The sequence below is a fragment of the Miniopterus natalensis genome, chromosome 4 (assembly GCF_054644295.1).
Source record: "Miniopterus natalensis isolate mMinNat1 chromosome 4, mMinNat1.hap1, whole genome shotgun sequence".
NCBI classification, from domain to species: Eukaryota; Metazoa; Chordata; class Mammalia; order Chiroptera; family Miniopteridae; genus Miniopterus; species Miniopterus natalensis.
In genome coordinates, this window is record NC_142084.1 from 71,615,219 (window position 1) to 71,624,096 (window position 8,878).

The window sequence follows — 8,878 nt, forward strand, 5'->3', positions numbered from 1 at the left end:
TGCAGCCTGCCTGGACAGAGAAAGGCAGCCCCTGAGTTATAGGCAGAGGGGACAAGACTACAGTAAAACCTTGATATAATGGACTAATTCAGGTGTGTGTGGGGGGGCATCCATTAAAGCAGAAAGTTCGTTGTATAATAAAGTGGGTTTTTTGAATGTGTATGTTAAAAAATTGACAAATTAGTTTAGCTGTTTTTACTTATGTAGACAAGCTTGTGTGATTAAAATTAAGTATGTATGAAAAGTTTAATTTCACAAAAAAGTTTTCTATATGTATTACTGGAACTTTAAATTTATACTGAATATGTCTAGTAAATGGGTGCATTCACCAGTCACCAAAAGTAAACAAATGCACACAGGTGGGGCATGACTTAGCATACATGGGAACATCGGTGGCTCACATTAAAACTGCTGCAGAAAATCACTCCAGGAGACAACAGAACCAATTATGCAATGCAGTGTGATCATGAACTAATCATTAGCCGAACATTACTTACAAGCAGTGACTCTTGGATTTAAATATGTAGATTATAGTTGTAAATAAATAACATTTATTTATGTTGGCAAAATTACTACATATGTTGGCAAAATTTCCAACATATGGCCTATTTGTTAAAATTTGTTAAAAATAACAGTGAATTAATAATAATAAAAAAATAACCTGTTAATTTAATTATGAGCAAATCTTGGTTAAAAGCATTTTAAAATTAATAGGGTGTTAATTTTCACATACAGGCCAGAAATTTTGTCTGCTAAATCCGAAATCCGTTAAACTGAGGTCCGAAAAATTGCGGGCTTACTGTACAAACCTCCTGGATTGGGAACGGGGGGCAGAGATACTGCCAGGTGAGGTAGGGATTCAGCCCGAGAAAGAGAAAGAAGAGAGGGACAGAGATACACAGAACGAGGAAGAGATGGAAAGAGACAGAGAGAGGGAGAGAGGGGGTTCTGAGTATGCAAGATGGGTGAGGAGCCATAGGCCCCCAGGTGAGGGCTCTGCAGGGGCTGGAAGATACTCTGTACCCAGACTGTGTGAACTCACACCAAGCACTCTTGTTAGTGCCCAAGACAGACATCTCCAGTCAACCTGCAGCCTCCAGACTTACCTCGCAGCCCAGCCCCTGCCTCAGGAAGGCAGGAGCAGTTAATAACCGATGTACAGATTTGCCAACCAGGAAGCAGATGGTTGCTGGCTTTTGCACATAGGGTTTACAGGAGTAAAGGTGTTGGGCGCTCTCTTTTGGTGGAGGTGACACTCAAGCACTTTGGGCTGGAAGCTTCTGCATCTGATGTGATTTGTGCCCTGGAGAACAGACTCAGTTTGATGACTCTGCCCACAGGGGTCTCTGTGTCTGTCTCCCCCACTGCCCACCACCACCACCATCTCTGTCTCTATCACTCCCATCATTGAGACCCCCAGAGCATCTCTGGCACCAGAGCAGGAAGCCCAGGAGGAAAATACCCCCTTTATTCGCAGTGTTTGACACATGCCAACCTCCAGCTCTCTCTCTCAGGGTCACCCCTGGGGAACCCCAGAGCTCAGGGCCCCTGGGCTGGGCGAGGGGTTGGCCTTCGAACCCAATGAGGAAAAGCGGGGGAGGTGGTCAAGATACACTTAAACTGACCAGAATGAAGGAGATCCAAAGAGAATGTTGGGTAAAAAACTGTTACAAAATAATAGTAGGGGATGGGGGTGTGAGGGGACAGCATCAATGCATTTTTAAGGCACCCAGAATATAAGCCTGGGGGTGGGGTAGGTGAAGACCCCAGGCTCTGGGTTCAAATCCCAGCCCCACCATGTCCTGGCTATGTGATCCTAGCAGGGCTCCCACCGCTGGGGCTCTGTCAGTTGTGAAATGGGCTGATTCCCCACCCACCTCAGTGAAGTGGTCCCCTGAGCCCACCCAGAAGTATCAACCCATTTAGTATGCAGTAACTGACCCAATCCTTAGCAAGTGAGCACTCGACAAATGCCAGCTAAACCAGACAGGAAGGTCCCCTGGCAAGGTGATTTAGTGGTTACTGCCAGGGAGGGAGAGTGTGGTAGGAAGAGAACTTTCCCCTAGGGGCACCTCAGTGTCACCAGCTCCCAGACAAATAATCGGAACTTTCACAGCCTCAGGAGCCCTGGGATCCCTGCGTTCCCCACAGAGGGACCACTGTCCTATTTCTAACAGCCAACCTGATCTTGCCTGTCTTTGCACTTTTATAAAAATGGAATCACACAGCATGTCTTCTTTTTAAAGTAAATCTTTAAAAAACATGATTGTTTAAATATCGAAAGTAAAAAAAAAAAAAGGAAAAGTCAGAGGTGAAAACCCAGGGTTTAGGGCCCAGAAAAATGCCCCTGTTTTAACACCAAAATTCCCACATCCTAGAATGGCTAGTCACCCTGGGCTCTGGCCCTGGGGGCTGGGTGGGTCTGGGCTGGGAACTGTTTCCCGGTGGCTGCTGAACTCCCCGCAGGCAAGTGCACAGTGATTCATTCAGGTTCCCAAAGCTGAGAACGTGAAGCCTCATTTTATGCCAGACAAAGCTGAGGCCCACAGACCAGAGTGCTTTGCCAGAGGCCACACAGCCATCCATCCAAGCTCATATCAGTCTAGCAGCTTTCCTTGGGGGCCTGGAAGGCAAATTTGCCTTTGCTGTCACAGCACACTCCATCTGTCCTGACATACCCAGACACAACCGTCACCCACCCTGGGCCTGGCCAGAGCCCTGTAGCACCAACGAGATCTTACCTGGCAGGTGGGGACCCGGGGCCAGCGATGGGAGGGCAGGGCTGGGTGGCAGTGGAAGGAAAGTCCCACTGGGCTCTTTCCTGTGTGGGCCCCTCTGCTTCCTGAGCGGTTGTCATTTACCGAAAGTCATGGCCTTGTGGGGGACGGGGGCGGGGAGGTGAGAGAGCCCAGCTGGGGAGGGGCAGAAAGTACCGGAAACCTGCACAGCAGCAGCCCTGCTCAAACAGGCCACTGGGGACCCCAGACCCAAGGGATGACAGCACAGAGGAGGGCTCAGGTCACACAGGGATCTCAGCAGGTACTGGACCCACTTTCTGTGGGGCCCTAGCAATACCCTGTCTCCCTAGGCCTCAGTTTACCCATCCGTGGCATGTGTGGGTTGGCACCCAGAGGAACTAATTTTACACCCAGGGAAGGGAACTGGGCTGGATCTTCCCAAGAAGGAGGCCAGGAAGTTGTCCCAGGCAAAGGTCAAGTTCTCCTTCCATGTATTTCTCTCAGGAGACCCTCAAGTTCTCCTTCCTGGCCCCCCTCTGTGCACAGTGCCCAATGCCCAGCCCTAGCAACAGTGAAAACCAGGCAGCTAGGCCTGCCCGAGGGCACACCTCATCATCTCTCTGGCAGGGAGGCAATTCATCATTATGGAGAACACAGAAAACCAGCTGACAGGACAGGGACAGGCGAGGGCTTAGTGGGACTCTGTGCAAAGGCCAGGACCCATCCGGGTGGGATCTGAGGCAGGACAAAAGAGCTCTCCTGGCAGAGGGCACTACAAGGACAAAAGCCCTGAGGTGGGGATGAGTTAAGCAGTTTAAGGAGCAGAGGAGGCCCATCAGGAAGGAGGAGGTGAGGAGGGAGGGGGACAAAGGGTGGGCAGCAGGGCAGGGTGTGATTGATTGTTTAACACACACCCCTGTCCCCCCGCCCCCCCCAGGAGGCTATCTTGAGTGAAGGGAGCTGGAGACCAGGGCAGCATCCAGGTGAGACCCGGGCCAGTGTCTTTAATGGGATATGAACCGCAGAAAGAAATTTGGGGAGAGATTTTAGAGGATTCTTTCATCTCTGTAATCCTATTACAAGTTCTAGCCCCAAAACGGCTTGGGTATGTATTTTGTTGATTTTAATTCAATCACCCACAGATACTTATTGGGCAGGGTACTGAGGACACTGCAGGGAACACAGCAGACACACCCTCTGAGTGGTGAGCTGACAGTCTCATGAGGAAAATGACAGTAAACAAGCCTATTCTACCCATGAGTTGTTGCAGTGGCCCTTAGGACCAGGCTACTAGGAAAGGCTGGGAAGTCTTTCTAGAAGAAGCGACTTTGATACTAAAATCCAAGGACAGGTAAGTTTAGCCAGAGAGTGATGTGGATGTGTGGGGAGTTCCAGCAGAGGGGACAGCCCAGGCAAAGTCTGGGGGGCTGGCTAAGGTCAGAGTGCTCCTGAGAAGGGCAGGGTGGCAGAGACACAATGTGCCAAGACTTGTTTAGCAGCACCAGTGGGGCCTCGTGGGTGGAAGAAAGACAGAGCACAGTGGGAGCCACAGCAGGCTTGTGGCAGGAAGTGCTATGTGGGGGCTTAGTATTTTTCTTTCACTTCCTGAGTGCCTTCAGCAGAGAGAAATGCAAACATATACACACTCCCGTCCCTTGCCCTGAGATGGAGGCTCCTGCCTCAGGGAAGGACAGGGAGTCTCTAGGCCCCTGCAACTCTGGTATTATGGTCACTGTGGTATTTTAAAATGAGCAGGAGGGAAACAGGGTCAAGACAAAGGTGGCACCCTCAGCCCCAGAGAAGGACTCATGAAGGCTCCATGAGGACTTTCCGAGGAGGCAAAGCCCAGGACTTGCCCAAGAGCAAATTAAAAACTTCAGTGATACAAACATCCCAATTTTTCTGCTGGTAAAAAAGCCCATAAATATGTCAAAGAGTAACAAAAGAAATTGGTAAAAAGCTCCCCAACTGGGAATCAAACGCACAACCAAGTGTGTATGTTAAAAAATTGACAAATTAGTTAGTTTACCTGTTTTTACTTATGTAGACACATTTGTATAATTAAAATTAAGTATGTATGAAAAGTTTATTTCACAGAAAAGTTTTCTATATGTATTACAGTAATTTTAAATTTATACTGAATAGGTCCAGTAAATGTGTGCATTCACCGGTCACCATGAGTAAACAAATGCACATGGCTGGGGAGTGGCTTAGCTCAAGTCTGAACATCCACCAGCATGTGTTAAAACTGCTGCAGAGCCCGGCAGGTGTGGTTCAGTGGTTGAGCGTCGACTTATGATCCAGGAGACCATGGTTTGATTCCCTTCAGGGCACATGTTTGGATTTCGGGCTCAGTTTCCAGTGGGGGGAGTGCGGGAGGCTGCCGATCAATGACTCTCTCTCATCATTGATGTTTCTATCTCCCTCTCCCTTCCTCTCTCTGAAATCAATAAAAAACATATTAAAAAAACTGCTGCAGAAAGTCACGCTTGTGGTCACACACGCCATATGACAACAGAACCAATTAGCACAGTGATGCGGTGTGATCAGATGCTAATCATTCACAGAACATTGTTTATGAGTGGTGACTCTTGGATTTAAATATGTAGACCAGCCCTAGCCAGTTTGGCTTAGTGGTTAGAGCATCGGCCCACGGACTGAAGAATGGTGGGTTCGATTCCAGTCAAGGGCACGGACCTCGCTCAGTTGCAGGCTAGATCCCTGCCCAGTCAGGGCGATTGCAGGAGGTAACCAATCAATGTCTCTCTCACATCGATGTTTCTCTCTCTGTCTCACCCCTTCCACTCTTCCACTCTCTCTATAAATAAATAAATAAATAAATAAATAAATAAATAAATAAATAAATAAATAAATAAATATCAATGGAAAAATATCCTCAGGTGAGGGTTAACACAAAAATAAAATAAATATGTAGACTATAATTGTAGATAGGTAATATTTATTTATGTCGGCAAAATTACTACAGTGTTTTTTTCCCCAACATATGGCCTGTTTGCTAAAATTTGTTAAAAATAACAATGAATTAATAACAAAAAATAACCTATTAATTTAATTATAAGGAAATCTTGGTTAAAAGCATTTTAAAATTAATAGAGTGTTAATTTTCACATATGACATATGGACCAGAAATTTTGTCCATTAAATTGGGGTCTGCAAAATTGAGGGTTTATTGTAACTAAGACAATTTAGTATTGGTGAAAATTTAGACACATAGATCAGAAAAACAATAGATATAGACCCATATAAATATAACCAGTTGATTTGTGACACAGATACTAAGGCAATTAAATGGAGGAAAGGAAAGTCTTTTAAGCCAATGGTTTTGGAACAACTGGCCATCATACAGAAAACAACTAATTTTTATCCTTACCTAACACCATACACAAAATTAACTCAAAGTGGATCACAGACCTGAATGTAAAACCTAAAACTGTAAGCTTCTAGAAAAAAAAATAAGAGCAGCACCTGGCCGGTGTGGCTCAGTGGTGGAGCATCAACCTAGGATCCAGGAGATCATGGTTTGATTCCTGGTCAGGGCACATGCTGGGGTTTCAGGCTCGATCCCCAGTAGGGGGCGTTCAGGAGGCACCCGATCAATGACTCTCTCATCATTGATGTTTCTATATCTCTCTCCACCTCTCCTTTCCTCTCTTTGAAACACATATTTTTTTTAAAAATGCAGTTGCATTAAAAAAAAAAAAAGCAAATCTTTACAGAGTTGGAGTAGGCAACTTTTTTTTAGTTAGAAAAATTGAAGCCGGGGCTGGGTAGCTCAGTTGGTTAGTGTCATCCCGATATGCCAAGGTTTCAGGTTAGATCCCCGGTCAGGGCACATACAAGAATCAACCAATGAGTGCATAAATAAGTGGAACAACAAATCGATGTTTCTCTCCCTCCCCTTCTTCTCTCTTTCCAAAAGTTAATAAATAAATAAAAAAGAAAGAAAAAGTTGATAATTAGACTTCATCATTTTGCTCTTCCAAATACACCACTTAGAAAACAGAAAGACAAAACATAGTTCAGGAGAAAATATTTGCAAAGCATACATTAAATAAGCAAAATACCTATATCCAGAATATATAAACAACTCTTACAAATCCATGATAAAAGACAAGAAACTCAATAAGAAAATGGGCAAAAGATTTGAACAGACACTTCATCAAAGAGGATATATGAATGGCCAACAAGTATATGAAAAGATGCTCAACATCATTAGCCATCAGGGAAATGCAAATCCAAACCACCATGAGATACTAGCTCACACACACTAGAATACTTTCCCACAAAATGAGAAAGACAGGCAATAACATGTGTTGGTGTTTGTATTGCTGGTGGGAATGCAAAATGGTGCAGCCATTGTGGAAAACAGCTTATCTCTCTTTCTTTCTTTCTTTTCTTTCTTTTCTTTCTTTCTTTTCTTTCTTTCCTTTCTTTCTTTCTTTCTTTCTTTCTTTCTTTCTTTCTTTCTTTCTTTCTTTCTTTCTTTCTTTCCTTTCTTTCTTTCTTTCTTTCTTTCTTTCTTCCTTCCTTCCTTCCTTCCTTCCTTCCTTCCTTCCTTCCTTCCTTCCTTCCTTCCTTCCTTCCTTTCTTTCTTTCTTTCTTTCTTTCTTTCTTTCTTTCTTCTTTCTTTTCTTTCCTTCTTTTGTTTTTGTGTTTTTTTTTGTCACACGTCTGCCTTTATTGTGAGCAGCAGTCAGGACACTTCCAGCAATAGTAAAAAAATTAATTTACAAAAACAAGGATTCAGTGAAGCTGCCTGGTTGGAACCCTTGGGAGCTCACACATGGATGCCAACTCAAAGCAGCAGGAAGAGGACCCCAAAGCCCATGAAGAGTGAGGCCACCAAGATGAGGAGCTCTTTGAGATGTCCTGCATGTACTTGGTGGAAGTGACCACAGAAACGAAGATCGAGGTGGTGAAGAACGTGCCAGTCGCCAACAGCACCGCAGTCAGATGGGGGAAGTCGGCTGGCTTCACTGGGCTGGAGTATCTGCTCATGCCTGGCGCTCCATTTTGCTGGGCACGGGGTAATCTGCCGCTCCACCACCAGAAAAACACAGAAGGAGCCAGTGCGCTGTTCAGGCACAAGAGCTTTTAAGATTTTTTATTGATTTTTAGAGAGAGAGGGAGAGGGAAAGAGAGAGAAACATCGATATGAGAGCTGCCTCCTGCACACCCCTACTGGGGATTGAGCCTCAAAGCCAGGCACATGCCCTGACCAGAATGGAACCAGGAAACTTTTGGTGCACGGGACCACACCCAACCAACTGAGCCACACCAGTCAGAGCCAGTTTGGCAGTTTCTTAAAGTTAAACATAGAATTACCCCATGACCCAGCCATTCCACTCATATGTATTCAGAGAGATTACAGCAGTTGTCCCTATGACTAATAAACATTTGTAGTAGTTTCATTTGTAATAGTTCTAAACTGAGAACAACCCAAATATTCAGCAGGTAAATAGACGAAAAACCCGTGGTCCAGCCATACATTGGCGGAGACTCAATAATAAAAGGGAACAAACTATTGATACATGTGCCAACATGGAGCATTCTTGGAACCACCATGCAGAGCGAATGAAGCGAGCACAAAGCTTACATATAAAATTCTGGAACATGCAAATTAATCTTTTTTTAACATGAAAATTAATCTCGATTATAGTCATGGTTTTCTAGATTTATACCTGTGTCAAAATGGTGTAAAGTGTGGATTTAAAATATGTGCAATATATTATATGTAGACTCTAAATAGCAATAAATGAACAAACAAAATGGAAACAAACTCACAGATACAGAGAACTAATTGATGGTCGCCAAATGGGAGGGGTTGGAGGCTTGGTGAAAAAGGTGAAGGGGCTAAGAAGTCACAGAGATGCAAAACACAGCACAGGGACTATAGTCAATAATATCGTAATAACTATTGTATGGTGTCTGGGGGATCAATTCGTAAGTTATATAAATATCTAATCGCTATGTTGTACATCTGAAACTAATATAATATTGTATGTCAACTGTAATTGAAAAATAAATTTAAAGAAATTTTAATGTGCAATTTAGTGTATTCCAATTACACTTCAATGAAGTTGAAAAGATGGGTAGGAAGGAGAGGAAGAAATCCACCT

At 44.4% G+C, this 8,878-nt stretch overlaps 1 pseudogene; it reads right to left on the reverse strand.

The window, feature by feature from the left end:
- Positions 1-7,536: 7,536 nt before the first annotated feature.
- Positions 7,537-7,757, reverse strand: LOC107535394 (dolichyl-diphosphooligosaccharide--protein glycosyltransferase subunit TMEM258 pseudogene; annotated as a pseudogene).
- Positions 7,758-8,878: the final 1,121 nt, after the last annotated feature.